At 38.2% G+C, this 22,957-nt stretch overlaps 1 protein-coding gene across 1 annotated transcript in view; it reads left to right on the forward strand.

The window, feature by feature from the left end:
* Positions 1 to 4,299: 4,299 nt before the first annotated feature.
* The window catches only part of CDK17 (cyclin dependent kinase 17), a 110,545-nt gene continuing 91,887 nt past the window's right edge, over positions 4,300 to 22,957 (forward strand). Inside the window, exon 1 of the mRNA XM_058741713.1 lies at positions 4,300 to 4,430. The gene's annotated coding sequence lies outside the window, so the exon portion shown is untranslated. The remainder of the gene's footprint in view (positions 4,431 to 22,957) is intronic.

Here is a 22,957-nt window from a genome sequence, read left to right on the forward strand (position 1 = left end):
AGTTTCTGATTCAATTGGTCTACAGTGGAGCCTGAGAATTTTAATTTCGTTTTTTAAATTTTGAGATAGATAAGAGAGAGAGAGAGAGAGAGAGAGAGAGAGAGAGAGACTGAGCGTGTGTGGGGGAGGGGCAGAGAGAGAGGGAGACAGAATTTGAAGCAGGCTTCAGCTGTCAGGGCAGAGGCCAACTCAGGGCTTGAACTCACAAACCATGACATCATGACCTGAGCTGAAGTCGGACACTCAACTGACTGAGCCACCCAGGTCCCCCTGAGAATTTTTTTCTAAGAAATTCCCAGGTGATAGATATTGCTGCTGTCACTGGTTCAGGGATCATTGTTTGACAACGATTGATTTAGAGAAAATGAAAACAAGGTTTAAGCGTCTCTTTTCCATCCGTATCTTGTCTGGATATGTTTCACATTTGTTTCCCGCTTATGTCTTTCTCAAAGTGTGAGTCACAGCAAAGATTTTCTGACTCCATCCCATTCTACTCTCTCTGTCCAAAGTTCAATGACCTTCGAATTCTCCCCCTTTAAGGACCCCCTTTCCCAAGGCTGAAGGGTAAATGCCTAATGCTCCAAGAGAGCAGTTTCCCAAATTGTGCTCATCAGCACATGTCACTCAATATTTTCATATATGTCCTGTGATAAAGCTATTCTATGGTCAGAATATTTTGGAGTACACTGGTTTAACTGGAAAGAAAATTACTTTCAATCTTAGAACAGCTCAGAGTTTTTAATATGCAAATGTGTGTGGTAAATTTCCAAAAGGGAGATGAAGTGTGTGACATTTCCCAAGTGGATCTGATCTTGGAATTCTTCCTCAATCCTCTCTCTCACCATGTGCTAGGGAATATTTATTAACCACAGTTTGGAAAATGCTCTAAGCAATTTTATACTTTATTTTACAAGGTTAACAACCCAGGAAAAAAGCCAACTAGCATGCCAAAAACATCATGGGCAAATTTTAAATCAGTTTAGAAGAGTAACTAAATAAATGTACTCATTATTTTGATTGTATGTAACTTTTTTTTTTAATTGTGGTAAGATCAGATAACACGCGATCTACCCTCTTAAATTTTTAAGTGTACATTACAGGATTGTGAACTACAGGCACAATGATGTATAGCAAATCTCTAGAATTTACTCATCTTGCGTAGCTGATATACCAGTTGAACATCAACTCCCATTTCTCCCAACCCTCAGCCCCTAGTAATCGCCCTTCTACTTTCTGCTTCTGAGTTTGACCGTTTGGGATATTTCATATAAATGGAGTCATGCAGTATTTGTCCTTCTGTGATTGGCTTATTTCACTTAGCATAATGTTCTCAAGTTTCACCCATGTTTTTGTACCACTTCCTTCCTTTTTTATAGCTGAATAATGTTCCACTGTGTGTATATACCACATTTTCTTTCCTTCTTTCTTTCTTTCTTTCTTTCTTTCTTTCTTTCTTTCTTTCTTTCTTTCTTTCTCTCTTTCTCTCTTTCTCTCTTTCTTCCTTCCTTCTAGCATGCACATGAGTGGGAGGGGGGCAGAAGGAGGAGAGAGAGAAAATCTTAAACAGGCCCCACACTTAGCAAGGAGCCCAACTCGGAGCTCTATCTCATGACTGTGAGATTACGACCTGAACCGAAATCAAGAATCAGATGCTCAACTGCCTGAACCACCCAGGCACCCCAACATCTTCTTTTTGTGACTTTTTTGTGATTAAATAATTTACTGAGGGATATAAAGAAAGAACCATGGCTTTTAGCCTCTGCTGCTCATCAGGTCTTTCTGGACCTCACCACCTAAGCCCTGTTCCTCCTGCCCAATTTCTTTTCCATTAGTTTTTCATTTTCTTCATATACTGAAGATATTTCTTATGGTTATTTCATATATTTCTTCTTAGTATAAGTTATCTTATGAATTCCTTAAATGAGTTACATACTTTGTGCTCATTTCTATCACTAGAAAACAGTTCTGTGAGAGCAATATCTTGTCTGTCATGTTTACTTCTATATTATCAGTGCCTAGAAGAGTGCCTGGCACATCATATGCAGTCAGTAGATATTTTTTGATGGAAAGAATAAATAGATCAATAAAATTATCTAAGTTTTGATTTTTTGATTATGAAATGTTTATTATGGTAATAAGAGATTTAGGAAAAGGAAAGGGTGCTTTTTAGCAGCTTTAGATGAGGCAATTAGGACAATCTTTGGATTTCTAATTGAGTAATTCCAATCTAATAATATGAAAGGGGAATTATTGATATGAAACTCAGGATGTCGTTTTGTAGACTCACTTTTATTATGATTTTTAACATTTTCTAAGGGACCCAAAAAAAGACACACAATTTTTTTTCTAAATAAGACAAATATGTGAAAAATGCTTGGCATGTAAGTAGGCCTTATATAAATACTAATTTTTTTTAGCTCTCTAACTTTAAAAGGCCTCTAAAAATGATGCTATATTACATAGATGCTATATTCTTGGTATAGCACAAAGTTCTCTGACTTGGACAAATCAAAAAAGCATCACTAACGGTGTTTTTTTTTAAGCACACTTGTTCTAAAAGAAAGCTTGTGTTCTACATTTGCATTCGTATATGAACGATAAGCAGTGTTAAATATGTGCAGAGCATAAATGTTTCTAATTTATGGATCCTGGTAATTTTAGAGGCATGGGAGAAGTCTGATTGAAATGTATGATTTTTGTTGGCTATTACAGTAGATATATTCCATTTTGTCCAACAAAATAAGAGAAAGAAGTCAGCAGGCATTATTTTTAGAGGGAAAGGATTCATCCAGAAATCCAAGAAGGTAATTGTCAGAAGTCCTTAGGATATAATGTGATTTGAAATTGCATTAAAAACTTACAAAGTCTATTTCCTGGTATTAAAATGGAAAAAATATTTGTATCTCACTTCAGCAGACTTTTATGTGGTTTAAAATTTTTCGTTTAGGTTGTCCACATCCGGTCCCCATTCTTGTCTTTTCTATCCTCTCATTATCTCCCTCTAGGGGTTTGTTTTTACCTTCTGTCTTTATCCTTATTAGTGGAAAAAAGTGGGTCAGTATTACTTTAGTTTGTCTTCACTTTCACTCTGCTGTTCATTCCTGAACTAGCTTTTAGCCTCTGGGAAAGAAGAAAGTAAAAATATTTACAGAAACTGGGCCAACCTCTTGGCGCTCCCTCCCCCCAAGAAAACAAAACCTAACCAAAGGCAACAGTAGCTCCTCTCTGTTCTCTTATATATAGCATCTTGTATTTCTCTTCTCACATAGCCCATATTTTTATTATAACTGCTTATTGACTATCTTTCATCCAGCTAGACTCTCAGTCCTTTGAGGACGTAGCATATTGCCAAGAACACAATACAAAGAAATTAAAAGAACAAATGCTGCGTGCGTGAATGACTGCTGCCCTGCTACCCCACTCAACCACCCATAATATAGGAGAAAAGTTGCAATCAGTATGCTCAGGTGTGGGCCCCTTGACATCAACTCTCTAGAATACCAGTAGAGAACAGTGGCATTGATATCTTAATTACATAATTGCATAATTTAAGCAAGAGTTTTTGTTTTGTTGGGGGTGGATGGGAGGAAGATGCAGGGGCTGAATTGCTCAGGTAATCTCTTCCCCAGGCGCTGTGTTGTTGCGTCACTACGTAACCATCTCACATCTGCGGGGTCTTCTCACCCCTCTCACCTCCGTCCGACGGCTTCAGAAGCCCTGCTGGAGAGACCAAGGCCCCCACCTCGGGGCGGGGGGTTTCCCGGGGATACCCCGCCCCGCCCTCTAGGCCCCGCCCCCGGACCGTCGGTTCCGCCCCTCCCGCCGCCGCCGCCAGCAGGGGTCGCGCTGCCCGCGGCAAGCCGCTCAGGCGGGGGTGGGGGAAGCTCCCGCGGCGGGTCGCTTTTCTCCGCCGCTGCTGGTTGGATCGTTTCAATAAAAGTCTTTTTTCTCGCTCGCTCGCTCTCCTCCGGGGAACAGGCGGAGGCGTCAGTCCGCAGCCGCCGAGTGAGAAAGCGACGCACACGCAGAGAACGAAAGCGGCCGCCCGCGGTCTCCGGAGCTCCTCACGGTCCGGCCGCAGAGAAGAAGGAACCCTCGTCCGGGCGGGCCGCCTCAGCCGGGCGTCACCTCCCTGCCCGCCTCGCTCCCGCCCAGGCTCCTCCGAGGGGATTAGTGGGCTGCCCGCGCGGCCCGGCGGCCCGGGAGCCATGTTGTCCGGGGGGCTTGGCAACGCGTGAGGGACCCGCGGCCCCTCCCGGAGGCTCCGGACCCTCGGCGAGAGCCGGAAGGCAGCGGCGGAGGCCTGCGCCTCGGAGGCGCCTCGGGTCCGCCAGCCGCTGGGACCCGGACCTGCATCCGGTCGCCGCGGGCGTCGGCAGAGCAGCTCACGCTCCGCGCCTCGCTTCGCGACGCGGCCCCCGCACTTGCTGGTGAGTTGGTGGCGGGCGACCTCGCGGGGCTTTTCCTCCTGCCGGGCGGACCCCGAGCCGAGGGGGGCGGGAGGGTGCTTGGGACCGAGGGCCGGGGCGGGAGGCTTCGGGGGCGCTGGAGGCTCAGGCCCGGCCGGGAAGTTGAGAGAGGGAGGCGCGGCGTAGGGAGCTCGCGAGTGCCTGTCGCCCCTCTGGTCCAGCGCGAACCCCGGGTCGCCCAGGCATTTCCGGGGTGGGGTGGGATGGGATGTGGGTATGTGATGGGCTTCTTCGCGGGAGGCGCCTCCAGCCGCAGCCTCCTCTGGTGCTTGCTGCCCGTTTGGTCTCCGGGGGAGGCCCGGGAGGAAAGAGGCTGAAAGTCCCCGGAGACACAAAGATCCCCCTCGGCGGGGGTGGAGCTGCAGGCGCGGGCGGCGGAGGGGAAAGGAAGGGCGCGAGTCCGCGGGAGGTGGGCGAGGAGGCGGCGGTGGCCGCCGCGCTTCCAGCTCCTTGGAGACGCCGGGGGTGTGAGCGGGTGGCGAGCGCGGGGGAGGAGGGGGAGGAGGAGGAGGAGGAGCCTTCGCGTGGGGAGCCGGCCGAGACAAAGATCACCGCAGCCTCCCGCTGGCGGGTCACACCCCTGAGTGTCGGTCAAGAGCTGAGGTGGAGGGAGTGTGGGAAACCCAAAGAACCGATGGGGAGGGGAATATGGGCAGTTGCCAAGTATTGTCGTCTCCGTTGCAGTTGCTTTTCTCAGCATTTTCGTGCCAGATGCTTTTGCTCCCCAACTCAGCTGGATAGCTCCAGATTCCCTGCTTCCCGTCACCACCTCACTGCCACATTGACTCCCTTGTGGTTTCCCCCTCATTCTCCCCCTACTTTTCACCCACTCCTTTTCGGGTAAGCAGTATTTTGCCTTCAGCTTGGGGGAACGTTTGCTAATGACAGGATGCCTGAGCTTGTTCTGACCCTGAACTGCCTTGAACTCCTCTCTCTTCCTCCCACCCTTTCCTTTCTGGGATCTTATAATGTCACATGGCCACTAACAATTAGCTTTTCTTCAAAAATGGCAAAAACATTTAGCTGAAACCCGTGGCGCTCCTCTTTTATATTAATTCGTCCACTAAAGACACGGCCTTGGTTATGGTTTATCATTTCTTAGCCAAATAAATTTTCTAGGTAACAAAAGTGGCAAATTTTGTTTTGAGTCTCGGCTCTTACTAGGGTCAGCAAAGTGTATTCTTGGCAGCCAGACCTTCTGTCACTTATCAGGAAATGCTTGACTTAAAGACAATTCTTTCCTCAAACTTTGCTGATTCTTGTTGAGGGATTTCTTTTAAAGGGCTCTAGTGTTAGAAGGTCAAAGTAACAAATTTGAGTTACTGTATCTTAGACTTCTGTTAACCATTGGGCAGTAGAAAATGAATGGGATTTTAAGATCTTTAATGCCTGGAGTCAAGGAAAGCCTCCGTTGAAGCTAGAGGCAAGGTTCAATCAAATTTTAAGAAAAAAATTTGCTGCCAGTGGTGTTATTGGTTTTGTTTGTTAATGAGGTCATGTCAGTCTTTGTAATTCTAATATCTGCATACTTCCAAAAACAACGGTTGTAACAATGGAAAAAAAATGGCAATATTTAAGGAAAAGTCCTTTTTTTATTAGGGAGAATATTGGAATATAGAAGTGTCATCCTTTTATCTGGTGGACTGTCTCATAGGCCAGAAACACTAACAGTTTGAATGCTGGACTTCAAAGAAAATAGCTGAGCCTTTGGCGTATATATATACACACACACATATATGTACATGTATACATGTATATTTTACAGCCAAAATAGACATTGAAGCATGATGGAAAGAAATTAAAAGTAAAGACTTTGGTATAGGGACGTTACTGTTGATATTATTCTGGGAACAGCCATATCTTGCTGCCATTACAATGTTGACGCTATAAAAATTGTGAAAAGGATTTCGTTTTAGGGACCCGCCTCTGAATTGTGTACTCCCTACCCCACTCTCACCACTTAATTCATTTCAAATATCTCTGTGAAATTAAAGATCGTATCATTAATGATTGGTGTTTTGTATAGCATATTTATCAAAAGGCCAAATCGAAGATACATTGGCTATTTTCTACACGTTGGTTAGTGTTTAATTAGATTATGAAGTTTAATTCTCTGAAGGAAATCTACCAAAAAGTTAACGAAGATTTCTGGGTGGTGTGATTTATGGATGAAAAAAAATACAGCTCTGTATTTTCCAAATTTTTACATTCCTTTTAAAATCTGAAAAAAAGTGTATGAAGTATAAAGCCTTGTTAGTAACCTAATTTTCCTGTTACTGGAAGAAGCTCCCGTAAAAGAGTTTATGCTCATCCTTGAACTCTGACCCAATAAAGTCACTTTCAGGTGTTAGGTATTTGAAATAGTGTAGCCTGGGGCGCCTGGGTGGCGCAGTCGGTTAAGCGTCCGACTTCAGCCAGGTCACGATCTCCCGGTCCGTGAGTTCGAGCCCCGCGTCAGGCTCTGGGCTGATGGCTCGGAGCCTGGAGCCTGTTTCCGATTCTGTGTCTCCCTCTCTCTCTGTCCCTCCCCCGTTCATGCTCTGTCTCTCTCTGTCCCAAAAATAAATAAATAAACGTTGAAAAAAAAAAATTAAAAAAAAAAAAAAAAGAAATAGTGTAGCCTGCCAGATGTGCTCTGATTACCTGAAGGGAGAAAGAGACATACATAGTAAGGAAAGATGAAATTGCAAGAGTTATTTCAGTGTATGGTAGTGATCCAATATACAGTGGTAGCTTTGTACACCAGTAATCTTGTTCTAATAAGTCATTGGTTTTACAAAAAATAGAAAATTTAAATTTTATTTTCTCTGTAGTCGTGTTGACTAAACAGATTTTAATGTATATATTTGTTGATATGTTTCGTTTTTAGATATTGCTTCTGTCCTATGATTAGGGTGGAAAGAGATGGCATAAAATAATGTACTTTGTTGAGGCTTTTGTTTTTCCCCTTATTTTCAGCAGTACTTCCCTCCTTTTCCTTTATTGGTGAAATAGTACTAACCAAACAACTGGAGGCATTTTACTGTGAATGGTAGAAACTATAGGGGCAACTGAAGAAGTGAAGATGATGTCCTGTAATACTATAAAACATTATCTGTGAACACAGAATTTTCCCCCTGGTATTTTCTTTGTTATTGTCTAATCGTGTTGCATATTTATAAGGCATTACATTTTGAGTCTTTATTACTGTTCTCTAATCTTTATAAAAATTGCAGCATCATGTCTTGGCATTCTTTTTTATAGTTTTTACACTTCCACGGAGGATAATTTCTTAACAAATGTATTGCTGTGTTGTAGAAAAAGGACATTATATGTTAAATTCAGTTAATAAAAATACTCATTAGAGTATTTTATCTATTTTAAAAATTGTCTCCTTTCATATATGGGAAGGAAGAATAGTTTTGAGGTTCTTTGAATTTTGAATGTGTAATTTTTGCTTAAACTTTTAAATGGAAAAGTTATTTAAAGTGCAGTTTATAAACTGATCATGGCATTTTGCGTTTTATTTATTAATTTTTTTAAATGTTTATCTTTGAGAGAGAGTGAAAGAGACAGAGTGCAGTGAGAGAGGGGCAGAGAGAGAGGCAGACACAGAATCTGAAGCAGGCTCCAGGCTCTGAGCTATCAGCACAGAGCCCAGTGCAAGGCTCAAATCCATGAACTACAAAATCATGAACTGAGCTAAAGTTGGATGCTTAACCCACTGAGCCACCCAGGAGCCCCGGCATTTTGCATTTTAGATGATAAAGATAAACAGGAGGTTTATGGCATTTAAAATTGTGCTTTATATACTATTTATGAGGTTAAGAAATCACCTAAATAGAAAATTTGGTGTAGGTTACTAGCATTCAACCTACAGTGTTGGCAATTTCTTTGAACTGGTGGGGAGAGGACCTTTTTTTTTTTTTTTTTTAATTTCTATTTACAATATTTATGAATTAAGCCAAGAATTCTTACTGTCATTACTGGAGTCTTAGTCATTATTTTACTCTGAGCCTTTTTAGTTGGCAACTGCTTTCATATCTGCAAAATATTGACCTGGAAAGAGTAATTGCCAAGGGCCAGGAAAATGTATTGAATATATCTGAGTGTAGCTTACCTTTCCTAGCCTGTTTCCCTCTCTCTGTTGGCCAACTTGGAAAATAAATAAAAACCTAACAATAAATCTAATGGGAAGGTGCCTACTATAAATAATGTTATGTTCCATAGTAACCTATGATACTGAATACTGTATGTGAGGAGGTAGATTTACAGATCTGTGGCGTATTGGGATGAGCGAAAATTACCTTGCTCTCCAAGTCTCCTTTAAAAATTTTTTTTTGGGGGGTGCCTGGGTGACTTAGTCGGTTAAGGGTCTTGACTTCAGCTCAGGTTCTGATCTTGCAGTTTGAGCCCTGCATTGGGCTCTGTGCTGACAGCCTGGAGCCTGCTTTGGATTCTGTCTCCCTCTTGCTCTTCGCCTCCCCTGCTTGCACTCCTGCCTGCCTGCCTGCCTCTCTCTCTCTCTCTCTCTCTCTCAAAAGTAAATGCTAAAAAAATAAAATTATTATTATTATTTTTACATTTATTTATTTTTGAGAGACAGCACAAGCGGGAGAGGGGCAGATAGAGAAGGAGACACAGAATCCGAAACAGGCTCCAGGCTCCAAGCTGTCGGCACAGAGCCCAACGCGGGGCTCGAACTCACCAACTGTGAGATCATGACCTGAGCCGAAGTCGGATGCCCACTGACTGAGCCACCCAGGCACCCCAAAATAAAATTATTTTTTGATGTAAACTATATGTGAAAGAAATTAAACTCAATTACCTCTTTTGCTAGTACTATGCCAGGTATTACTTTGTTTAATCCTCATAGTGAGCTCATCATATAGGTATTGTGCCTGTTTTCAAATAAGGACACAGAGGCCCTAGATTAAGTGATGGTCTCCAAGCTCTTACCTCTGTGATGAAGCTGAGGTTCCAGTGTTGGTGTTCAAACCACTATATTACACTGCCTCCTTGGGGATGTGATGTTAAAAAGTCTGTGTTAAATGTCTGCTATAGAGAGAACTAAAAAGTGATAAATTTAAAAACTCATCAAAATTAGATTTAAATTCCATTGAATTAGCTTTACTACACACAAAACAATTGAACTATACAAAATGTATAAGAGGACATGTTTATAGCTAAATATGAATTAAAGGTGCTAAAAAATACTGAAAATATTTGTAGATTTATTTTAATCATGGATTTATCAATTATTTTGGGGGGGCACAAAGTAAAATGAATAGTGGTGCTGAAAAGCAAAAATAATTATACTGTATATTTACTCTCATTTTTGCTTCTAAATTTTCTTATTTGTTTTGATTTTACATGTGTTAAAATTAGTTTGCATTATTTTAGCATATGTCATAAATGGGAAGGTGGCTCAGATGCATGCTGTGTAGGTTGCTTCAGTATTGGGTGAGAATTTTGCTTTAAGGTAGATAAATTTTATATCTATATCTGTACACAAATAATTACCTATTGGTTTGGGTTTTGGAATTACTTATTTAGTTAAGTAAAGTGTAAATTTTGATTTTGTGTTTTTATTACTATGTGTCTATATACCACTGAAAATGGAAATATCAGAGCAGATTGTACATTTTTGGTAATAACTTTTTACATTGAAAGCCAGCCCTTATGATGTTATTGTTGATATATATCCTATCCGTTGTTCAATTTGAAGAACAGAAAATGTTATTGAATTGACTAGGGTATTACATTAAAGTGGAAAAGCAATGAAAGCAGATTTTCTTTTCTTGTCATAAAAGTTAATTTGGAAAAGGTTTTGTCAACCTTTTTTTTTTAATGTAAGCTCTACACTCATCATGGCACTTGAACTTATGACCTTGAGATCAAAAGTTGCATGCTCTACCAACTGAGCCGCACATTCCCCTTGTCAACCTTGTAAAAGCGCATTTTTATTTCTTTTTATGCATTTATTAGTGTAAATACTTTCAAGAATACTCTAAATTTTAAATGCATATTTGTAAACAGTGGGAAAAGGACCCAAGAATAATTTAACTATATTCTAGGTTAGTGACTAACTCACTTTGGTCTTCTCAGTCATATATTTAGTCCATCTATTCTTATAATTGATGGTTAATATTTGTTAATAGTGTGTATTAATATTAAATAATATAAACAAAGTTTGGTAAAAATTGGTATTAATATTTGTGAAAAATCATTAGGTAACAACATTGAAGCTCTTACTCCAAATTTAGAAGCATTATCTTTTAAATCAGCTAATATGTAAAATAAACTAGCTAATATATATTTTTAAGCATTATCTTTAAAATAAACCTTTCCCATAATTCCAGATTTTAATGTTTTAATTACTGGTTTGTACTGCTATTTCTGGTGGAAAGCTTTTTATTGATTTTTGAAATAAATTTTAGATTCCTTAAGGAGACTTTAGCACTTTGAGCTTGTCTTATTGAAATATTTTTAAGAAATCCTTTATGGCTTTATTATACTTCATACGTTTTCTTTCTCTTTTAATTTCCTTTTTTTTTTTTTTTGAGAGCAAGGAGCTAGAGGGATAGGTGCCCATGTGCATTCAAGCAGGGGAGGGACAAAGCAAGGGAAAGAGAATCTTAAGCAGGCTTCCTGCCCAGGAGCCCAGGGCAGAGCCTGAGGCGGGCTCTATCTCCAGACCTGAGAGAGCATGACCTGAACCAAAATCATGAGTTGGACACCTAATTGACCAGGCCACCCAGGTGCCCCAATACATTTTGTTTTTCAATTCAGGGGTATAATAAGTAAGTACTTTTAAAGCATTTGTTGTGCCCTAGGCACTGTGTTAGTCATTGTATATGGTATAAAAATATAATTTAATGAGGAACTATTATAATATGTGAAATAACAGCAACACCGGTTGACTGGAATGTTCCGCTCTTGGTCCTAACCTCATGTTTTACATGTTCCCTGGGCAGTCTCCTCTGTCAGTGCTTTGTTCTTAATTACCTCTATGTTGATGATCTCTACACCTTTACTTCTAATCCAGACCTTTTTTCCTGAATTCCTTCTAGTTACCTCCCAGATGTTGCCTCTTAGTGTTCCTTTACCAGAGCTGAACATTTTTTTAGTCTCTGCCTCCATTCCCAACCACAGTAATGCACCACCATCAGCCTTGTCACTTGAGCCAAAAGCTTTGGCAGATTATGCTTTTCTGTTAGCTCTCCTCTCCCTAGTCCAGTCTCTCACACCAAACTTTATCAATTTTATTTCCTAAATATATTTCAGATTTATTTTTTCCTGTTGTTCCTTTAATATGTAAGGGTTTTGGAATACCTCATCTGTATTATTACATCCAATTTTGGCCATTTAAATCTTACAGGTATTCATTCTTCTTTACATTTATGTATATGTCTGTCCTTCCTTCTGCCCATCCATCCATGTATCTATGTCTGTTCTATACTAGCATTCCTGGTCCATCCTAAGAAATAAAGATGAGGAAGCTGATGTGTTGGTATTACAGTGCTGTGATGCTTGGAGAGAAATTCTCATTTTTGAGGGCAAATGTCACTTTGTCGTCTTTCATCTACTCTGGTAGAGTTGTGGTAATTGTACTATAACATTTATGTCTACCATAGTACTTAAGACATTGTTTTGTAATTAATTATTTATAAATCTCCATTCTGGTTGGCCTTGTGCTCCAGATAGACCATGGTTTTTTGGTATTCCCTCCAAATTATGTATTGCCTAATTGAATGAATGAAGTGATAGGATTAGGATCTGAATTGGTAAATTACGGTCAGATTAATCATGGCCTAGAAAGAGTCAAGAGTCAATTCTGATATGGGAGAAAAATTAAAAGCCATCAAAAGTTTTGAGTATTGTTGTTACATGTAGGTGGTATTTGTGTATGAGCAATATGGAAGCAGTTTGTAGGCCAACGTGGAGGGGCAATAACGGCATTATTGGGTCTTTTTAATTACATGTAAACTGTACTAACTTGTTGTCTTAGACAAATTGGAAATATAAAATTACATTATTTATATGTACATAAAGCATCTGTTTCTAAAGATCTTAAAACTTTGGTCGATATCAAGAGTGAAATCTGGTTTAGCTGATAAAATTTCATGCTTAATGAAATTGAGCTCTTTACCTATGTAGTACTAGAGCTAAATGCATTTACTGAAGTATAGAATTGCACTCAAAGGGAGAGAAGAGTGCATTTATTGCCATCCCTGTTGCCCTGATAGTTTATGTATACAGTTGACCAAGAATTTTGTTTTTATTGGGATTATTGTAATTAAATAAAAACTGCTTTAGAGTCTGATTTTAAAATTAAAGACATTTTATTGATATATTTTTAAATTGAGGTTTAAATTATACCTCTTATAGTAGGTATATTGTAAGAATTAGATACATTTTAGAAATCAGAGATTATGGCTTGATGACATCTTGAAATGTAACATTTAAAAATGAATTTTCATAATTTGTGAGATGTAGTGCCTTTTCATATTTCTCAACTTACTATACGGTCTTAAAACATTAAAAATTTTTGTATCAGTTAAATTTTCAAGATCATGATTTATTTACTGACCTTTTTATTTTTTTTCAGGAACAGTGGAGTCAGCACTGTATTTTACAGTAGACTTTTTTGCCCATAATTTTAAAAAAATTTTTGTTTAAAAATTAAGCTCCTAATTTCTAATATGGGGCTTGAACTCATGACCCTGAGATCAAGAGTTGTATGCTCTACTGACTGGGCCAGCCAGGTGCCCCTCCCCATAAATTTGTGAGCATTTGCCCCCCCCCCATCAAATGTTATTTCTATTTCTATTCTCCTCTGATCCTGTTTCTTCCTTAGAAGCTATAAAATGGTTGACACATTTTTTAAAAAGTTTATTTATTTTGAGAGAGAGAGAGAAAGAGAGAAAGTGAACGAGCTGGGGAGACCAGAGAGAAAGGGAGAAAATCCCAAACATGACATCATAACTTGGGCTGAAATTAAGAGTTGGTTGCTTAACCAACTGAGCCACCCAGGTGCCCTGACACATTTTTAATTTTAAGTACAATTTTTTGGGAAAAAATCTGAACTCTTATAAAGTTGGAATTGGTTATATGTGTCCATTTGTTTTCCATAAAGAAATTATTTCAGTCGTAACTGATAATCATGTGATCTTGAACCAGTTACTTAAACACTTAAGGGTCAGTTTCTTCTGTGAAATTGGGAAGTGCCAGAACCTATTTCATGGGGTTTGGGAATTAAATGAAATGGTATGTGTACAGCACTTTTCAAAGTACCTTGCATTTAGCACTCAGAACTGGCAATTTTTTTTTTTTGTATTCCTCTTTAATAGGAAGAATTGTTGGTAATGTACCAGAATTGTTTTGCTGATCTATTCCTTCAGGTTTATTCCTTCAGGTTAAGTAAGTGATTCACAAGGACAATTGAATTAAAATAATCTCTCTCGCTTTTAAAACTGTACATAACCTCCAGGATTTTTGCATATGCTTCCCTACTCCCACCCAATTTGAGAAACATTGTTAGTGAGTTAGTGTTACTGATCGGCGTTATGTTGCGTCCTTCAGGTATATTGTGGGGAGGAGGATACTATAGACTATTGGACCAAATAATGTAGGATATTCATTATTGTTTCTTATCTAATGCCCATTATGAATAAAAGTGTTATAATCTTCCTGGTAAATAAGCACATTGATTAATCTTTTCTTTAGGACCAACCAGATTTTTCTTGTAACCATTTGCCCTTTGTTCCCCTTCTTCAGACCTATCCTGTACCGCTTGTTTGACCTCTTAACAGTATTTGCTGTCCATGTTAATGACTTTTATGTGTGATTCAGATATTCTGAAAGTCAAAATAGAATAACAGGTCATAACTTACCATCAAAAAAAGAAAATTGTTTTTGCGTTTTATTCTTTGTCATAAACTCTTATCTTTTTTTTCTTTAAGTTTGTTTTGAGAGAGAGAAAGAGAGTACCTGTGCGAGTTGGGGAGGTGCAGAGAGAGAGGAGAGAAAGAATCCCAAGCAGGTTTGGGGCTGTCTGCACAGAGCCTGACACACAGGGTTCGAACTCACAAACTGAGCCATGAGATCATGACCTGAGCCAAAATCAAGAGTTGGATGCTTAACCATCTGAGCCACCTAGTACCCCTATTATCTTAGGTTTTTATTATCTTATGTTCTTCTAGGTCAGTGGCCTTCACATGAACTTCAGAAGCACTCTTGTTGATTAAAAAAAAAACAAACAAAAAAACCCCAACTAGATGTCTCCGTGATGTGTGTGTGTGTGTGTGTGTGTGTGTGTGTGTGTGTGTGTGTGTGATGTAAAATCTTAAGCTCTGTCCCAGAGCAACTGAATTCAAATCTCTGAGCTTCGTTTTTAAAATGTTCCAGGCAATCCTTGGGTTTTAGAAACACAGTTCTAGGGTTTAGTACAGTGTTAAGAGGAGCAATCACTCGTATAGAAATTAAAGTAAGGGCAAAGTGATTGAAACTTTCCATCATTGCATCTTATTTTTTCTCTCTTTGTATTCTTTTTTGGATTTCCTAGTTTTATCATGTTTTGGGGGATTTTCTTAACTTTATAAAAGTCTTATGTTCCAATTATTGTATTTATTTTTTATCCCTTTAGTGAATATCTTTTTGTTTTGGTTTTTTAGTTTGTTTTCTAAAAGGCAAACTGAGGCATGTTAATTTTTTTTTTTTTTCAAAGTTTAATGAGCATACATTGATTGAGTTAAGGAGCACCAAACCAGAGGTTTTTACCTGTCTACCAACTAGAGCTGGGAGAGTGGAAAGTTTTTACAGGGAAGACCTAGAAGCAAAGGGAATTATTTGATTGGTGATATTTTAAGCAGTTGCCTTCTTTGTAAAGCCTAGTTGACTGTGATTGGTTGTTCTTAAGTTTCATTTTCTCAGATTCTTGTATAGTGACTGTGGCTTAGGTTTTGGTTTGCTTACCTAGGGTACCAAGGCATTAGAGCCACCTTAGTCTAATCACCTTCTTGCTTAATTACTTTAACAGTTTGAGTGTCTTATTGTTTTGCATCTGTACAGTCTCAATTATTATGTTTTTAAAAATTATTTTTTAAATGTAAGAACATACCAATGTAGAAAATAGACCATAATCTAAATTCCCTAGCAGTGGTTATCATCTTCAAATATTCTCTGTGTTTTTTCATATACAGAGTTTAATATTTTTGTTTAAGATCCTTTTTATAATGTAAGTTTTTTAAGTTACCAAATAATTTTTATGGCTATCGTTTTCATTGTTACAGCAACAGTTAACTGTTTCATAGCGGTTAATAATAAATTACTACTTTTCATTTTGCATCATTTTAAATTGTGCTGGGACAGGCTGTAGCACGTGACCACACCATCCTTTCCCCGCCATTTTACATTTCCTTAGGGTAGCCAGATACAGAGACATGGAATTCCCAGATCAAACCCTGTGAACCTTTTCAATTAATGCTTGTTGTGGCCGCGCCACTAGTAGTGTGCCACATCTACTTTTACTGACACTACTCTTTAAAATTCTTGCTTCAGGGGCGCCTGGGTGGCTCAGTTGGTTATGTGTCTGACTCTTGACTTCAGCTCAGGTCTTGATCCCAGGGTCATGGGATTGAGCACCCATGTCAGGCTTTGTGCTAGGCTTGGAGCCTGCTTGGGAGTTGCTTTCTCTTTCCCTCTGCCCTGTCCCCTGCTCATTCTCTCTCTTTCTAAAAAAAAAAGTAATAATAATAATACTTGCTTTAGATAATTTATAGAAAGATGTCATTGCTTGGGTTTGGATTTCTTTGATTGCTGGGTTTTTTTCCTTATTTTCCCCTCAGATTGCTCAGGAGGAAATGTTTACCATTCCCTGAATCCTGACAGCTTCATTTTTCATTATTTTGTAATACTTTTTTTTTTTAAATTTATTCTGAGAGGGAGAGACAGACATAGCACAAGTGGAGGAGGGGCAGAGAGAGAGAGGGAGAGAGAGAATCCCAAGCAGTCTCCACACTGTCAGTTCAGAGCCCGATGCAGGGCTTGAGCCACGAGATCATTCCCTGAGCAGAAACTGAAATTTGGATGCTTAACTTACTGAACTATCCAGGTGCCCCTGTGATACTTTCTTTTTTTTTAATCATATTGCTATATGTAACGTTTTTTTCTCTTAATCTGAAATAATTTGTTTTGGTGATCCATCTGTTCTTATTCTAGCTCCAGTTTATTTTAGTTATCACTGCTTTGTAATATATCTTAATGTCTGGTATGGCAAGACAGTTTTTTCTTCAAATAATTTTGATACTATGTATGTATTTTTATTCTACTTTTATAAATGGTAGGCAAAAGAGAAGTAAAAGAGGTGTCTCCATTTTTTTTTTCTTTTCAACCTCGTCTCTCTAGCTTAAAACTTCAGTCCTAGATATGTCAGCACATCTGTAAGAGTTGGATCAGGAATCAGGGTAGACTTCCATTTCCTCATTGTCCAGGTTGTATCTTGTAAAGAGCATCTCTGTAAAAATTAGGTAATTTATGATTTTGTTAATTTATTCATGCTGTCACCAAAGGTGGACTTGTCCTGAAGAGGAGGGAATGACATTCAGCCAAGGGGTACTTGGTAGATTTCTTGGAGGAAGTAATGCTAGAGATAAGATTAGCTTTAGCACTTAACTAGGATAAAAGGGCAGTATGTAAAAAGGAATTATGAAAGAAGGGTTTACATTGAAAAAAATTGTTATTCTCCACCAGCCTATTAAGTATTTCCATGTAGTAGAAATAGAGAAATAGAGGTTGCATGTGGAAGATGTGGTAGGTGAGATCAAAGAGGGAGCTATACCAGTAAGAAGTTTGGATTTTATTCATCTATGGAATTGACCTACTGAATATTTTTTAGGCAGAATGTCCTCTTTTCTACATTGAAGTCTTTGGGAAAGTTCTGTGAACTGCTGCAAATGAGCTACTTTTTCAGAAGCAGCCTCAAAGGATTGCTTCCTTACTTTAGGAATGCTAAAAAGAGCTACTTGTGCCTTTTTTTTCTGGTCTGGTTCACCTCGGAGACATGAAATTATTTTATCATCTCTTAGGAGCATTTAGAAATGTGTATTTGTAAACCTTCCATTTTTATCTTCCAATGAGGAAGTGATCCCACATGTTAAAATTTGGTTTCATCATTTTATTGGGGAAATAGATAAAAATAGTAAGTTTATGACATTGAAAAAATCCTTTTATTTAACTGTGAATATCAGCATGCCAATGAAGGATACAAATACTAATTATACCTCTACAAATGATTATTTAGTTCTTTAGACTTTACCTCTGTGTTAATATAATACAGGTAACCATGTAACACTATCCATTTAATAGTAACTCAGTTAAGTTATATGCAGGTACTGAGAATAGGCTAATTTTAGCAGCTACTGGGTTTCAGCACTTTAAAGTCAACTAAGTTTGACTTTACAGTTAATCCTTGAGCAACACAGGTTTGACTGCACTGGGTCCACTTATACATGGATTTATTTTGGGAACAAAAAGTACAGTACTATAAAAGTATTTTCTCTTAGGATTTTCTCAGTAACACTTTTTATTCTCCTTTGTGAGAATATAGCATATAATACATGTATGACATAGAAAATATGTGTTAATTGACTCTTTATGTTATTGGTAAGGCTTCCAGTCAACAGCATCCTATTAATAGTTAAGTTTTTGGGGAATCAGAAGTTAAATGCAGGTTTTGGACTACACAGGGGTCAGTGCCCCTAACCCCTGTGTTGTTCAAGGGTCAACTGTACTTCTAATAGTTACAAAGAATTTTTGATACATTTTTGATCTTGTTCCTAAGGTGGAGGTAACTTTTCTTAAAGTATTTACTCTTCCCAAATGATTATCTCCCTGCCCCATTTCTTTCTTACTTTGAACTCTTCAAATCCTTCCACTTTTGTAGGCATTTAACATTAACAAAAAAAATTAAACTTAATTTTTTTGAATAGGTGATATAATTAAGAACTTAAAACTATGTAGAGAGATATATAGAGAAGTCTTGTTTCACCCTTTGCTTTCTCCTGCCAGTTTTTCTTCCCACACCTTTTATAAGGAGACATTTCCTTTTGTGTTTATCTTTCCAGTGTATTTTTTGCAAATACAAACAAATACATGTATATTTTACTTTGAAGATTTTTCCATGTCTAGTTAAAGATCTTCCTTTATTTTTAATAACTGTCATAAACCCACAGAAGTAAAATTCAGCTAAGTCACTGAGTCCTTTGTGGACACTTGGGTTGTTTCTTATCTTTTGCTATTACAATACCAAGTGAATAGCATACATACAACATTTTGTACTTGCATAAGCAAATGCATGATTTAGATTCTAAGAACAAGAGTCAGTCAAGTGGTAAATACCTCTGTACACAGGTTTCTTTGCTCTGTCAGTTGAGAAGGCCTAGAAAAAAATGACACTCCAGTAGCAGTGAGCAGTTAGTGCCCAGATCTTGATTTCTAATACTATTCTCCCATGAAAGGAACCAGAGCTCTGGAGAAATGGCTGATTCCAGGACTGGGACAGGAAATAAATACAATAATACTGAAAAGTTAAGAAGTACTCCCAACAAAAACAATGAATGAGGTATGTAAAAGGGGCATAGGAGCTGACTCAGGGAGCTCCTAATGATTAATAATAGAACAATTTGAGAAAATAAAGTAGAATTTTAAAAATTGGATTATAATTTAATTATAAAATATCCACGAATCCATACTGAAATAAATAAATGGGGGAGAATAGACAAAACTCCTGTGCAGAGGAATTCCAAATAATTTATGTAGATACTCAGCCTTCAAAGAGGTATAATAAAATTCTCCTCTAAATGAGTGGAAAAATAGAGAAAAGGATAACTTAGGGGAAAAACCTGACAAACACTACCTCAGCTGTGTGACCAAGGTTTAATACTATAAATACATTGTATTAATACTATAAACAAAGTGTATCTCCCCCGCCCCCTGTAATTTATATGTTGAAACCTGATGGTATTTGGAGGTGGGGCCTTTGGGAGGTGCTTCTATCAGTAGGGCATGGAATTAATACCTTTTTAAGAAACACCAGAGAGCTACTTCCCCTCTTGTGCCATGTGAGGACTTAGTGAATAGATGGCAATCTATGAACTATGAAGTGGGCTCTTACCAGACACCAAATCTGCAGGGGCCTTGATCTTGGACTTCCCAGTCCCAAGAACTGTGAGAAATAAATTTCTGTTGTGTCTAAGCTACCTAGTCTAAGGTATTTTATTATAGCGATATTCCTTAAAGCTGTCAAGGTCATCTGAAACAGGGGAAGTCAGAAACTGTCCCAGCCAAGAAGAGCATAAGAAGACATGACAGTATAATAATGTGGTATAGTGCTTGGGATCCTGTAACAGAAAAAGGACATTAGGTAAGAACTAGTGAAACCTAAATAGAGTGGACTTTAGTCTGTAATGCATCAGTTTTGGTTCTATTTGTGACAGATATACCATAGTAATATAAGATCTTCATAGCAGAGTCTAGGTGTCTGGTATAGGGCAACTATGTGTACTATCTTTGCAATTTTCCTATGAATCTAAAACTATCATAAAATATTTTTTAAAATGAAACTGCTGTAATTCTGTTGCAGTCCTCTTGGCCATTATGTACCGAATTGTTTGAGAGGCTTATTTTCCCATAGCCTCACCAACTGAATGTGTATCACATTTTTGGAATTTTGCTCTTTCAATAGATGAAAACTGGTGTAACTCAGACTGTTGTATTTCTCTCATTATGAATGAACTGAATTTTTTTTTCTTTTGTATTTATAATTGACGTTTTACTTATTTCTCCCTTCTGTGAACTCTAGCATTGTTTATTTTTCTGTTAGGTTTTTGTCTTTTACTTCTTGGTTTCAGGAATTCTCTGTAGGGAGTTTAGCCCTTTATTTGTAATACAGGTTGCAAAAAATATATTTTTTCATTCTTTATGATGTTTCTTATGCAAAAATTTTCCTTTTTTATATGGTGATACTATTTTTTCTTTTGTTTCTGAACTTTGAAACATAGTTCGAAAAGTCTTCACCACTCCCAGGTTTATGAAGGAATTCATCCATCTTTTTTTCCAGTACTTGTGGTTTCCATTTTTACATTTAGATCTTAAAATTTGAATACTTCATTTCCTCCTCAGCATCGAGGCATTTTAAATGCTTAACCTTTTCTTTCAAATTACTCCTGTGTAAGCATCCTTGTGGCCTTATAAGTGCTTTAAATGATTTATAGTAAAATAAATGCTTACACATTTATTCTTGGTGGATAAAAAGCCTCAACTTTCTGGAAAATATATTAAGCATTTCATTGTGTCTTAATTCCAAATCATGGTTTAAAAATAATTTTACAGTAATGAAAATTCCCTTTAAGTTACTTTTCACTGTTAAATTATAGTAAATTTAGCAGTATTTCTTTCCTTGAACTAATTATTAGGTTGTGGATTATTCTAATTTAGTTTTTTCCCCATCCTGTTTCTCCTAAGATTCCTGCTTCAGTTTTCAAACCTGTCTGTGATTTATTTACCTCCCATTGTCTTCAGAACTCCTCATTGGTTTTATGGCTGCAATGATACTGGTAATCTATTTGGTATTATGTAAAGTTTTATTTGGAGGCCAAGTATCTGTTTTAAGTCGTTAAGAAAATGGAACCAATGGTGTCAACTGATGTTGCCTAGTGGAGGATGATTTCTTACACCTTTTTATAAAGGTATTCATATTTACCTCATTTTACTTGCGATGAAACTAGTATTGCTGAACTGAATTTTAATAGATATTTGGGAAACTATCTGGTGATGCTGTGGAATGTTGGCTCTTAGAAAATACTACCAAAAAACTACCTAATGACTTTATTGCATGAAGGAGAGAACAACCTTTACAGAGTTGTTAGGATCTGCTAGGGGAAGGGGAGGGCATATGAAAAGAATAGTGAAGTAGGAAGAGAGAGCAAAGTTGGTATGTTTTTTAAGGATTTGTTGGTATCTTTAAGACATATTTAGGACCTTGATTAGAATTAGTAAGGATCATGGTATAATAGCTTAGGATTGATAGACACAGCAAAGCAAGGGTTTTGAGGTGGGATTTTTAAAGTGTCCTGGGAAGTGAACAGTCATTTGCTGCTATTTATTAAAAAGTTGAATAGTCTGCTCTTGGTTTATATGGGGTTTTTGGGAAGTTCCTGAAATGAACAATGAAGTTATTTGCAACTCTTATCTGCCTGGACAAGAGTTTCCTGGAATAGTAGAGTCATGTTGTCAAAGACAGCTGAACAGTGATGTTAATGTAGACTAAACTCTGGGTGTAGATGGTTTTAGTTCTCACTACCCATTCAGAACCACAATAAACTTGAAAATACAATTATAAAAAGTATGATTCTTAGGACCAGCTACTAAGACAATACATTCTTTTGGTGAGGTGTTTGACATTGAATGATTTCCCCTGAAGAATGAGGCCTTACTTTGATAATTAAGGCATCTGAGACACCCGAATAGGCAGTTGGATATAGGAGTCTGTAGCTGAGAAAAGAGATCTAAAAGGATCAGTAATAGAAATTTGGGAGTTATTGTTTAGATTAAATCCAAATGCCTAGATGAGTTTGCCTGAGGAAGCATAGAGTGAGAAGAAAAATACTTGGGCCTCAGAACTTCTAATGCTTAATAGCTATATGTGGGAGAGAGGGAGAGAGAGAGAGAGAGAGAGAGTGAGTGAGTGAGTGAGTGAGAGTGAGTGAGAGAGTCTAAACTTGCAAAAGAGTGGCCAGAGAGGTTGGAAAAAAAAAACAGGATATTGTAATGTGATCTCTGGAGATGTGGCTGAAAAGTGGTGGGGTCAGAACATGAAGGCCTTATAGGTTTAGGTAGAGAAAGACCTATTGACCTCAGTGATGAATTTTCACTGAACAATTCTGTGCTCTTCCCAGAGCTGTTCAGTCTCTTCCCAGAGCTGTTCAGTCTATCATGATATTCTTCACCTAAGAATTGCCTAATGGGGAATTCTGTTTGCAGGGTAGTTATGTGAAGTTAAAATATTTTCTTAGAAATAATTGTACTGGGGGAGCACCTGGGTGGCTCAGTTGGTTAAGCATCTGACTCTTGATTTCAGCTCATGTCATGATTTCACAGCCTTCTGAGTTTGAGCCTCGTGTCAGGCTCTGTGCCGATAGCATGCAGCCTGCTTGGGATTCTCTCTCTTCCTCTCTTTCTGCCCTTCCCCTGGGTGTGCTTTCTCTCTCTCCCTCTCTCTCAAAAATAAATAAACATTAAAAAAAATAATTTTACTGACTTGCTCCCACATTACCCTGTAAAAGTTATTTAATCTCTCATTTTGACTGTAATTGAGGACAGGTCAGTCGTGTGTAGCCTGCAATTTTGTATACGGTACATCTATTTAGTGTTAATACTTTGGGAGTGTACAGGGGAAGAAGTAACATTTGTTGAATACCTACAGTGTGCTAGGCACAATCCATACATTC

The sequence above is a fragment of the Neofelis nebulosa genome, chromosome 8, assembly GCF_028018385.1.
Source record: "Neofelis nebulosa isolate mNeoNeb1 chromosome 8, mNeoNeb1.pri, whole genome shotgun sequence".
In the NCBI taxonomy this organism is placed as follows: Eukaryota; Metazoa; Chordata; class Mammalia; order Carnivora; family Felidae; genus Neofelis; species Neofelis nebulosa.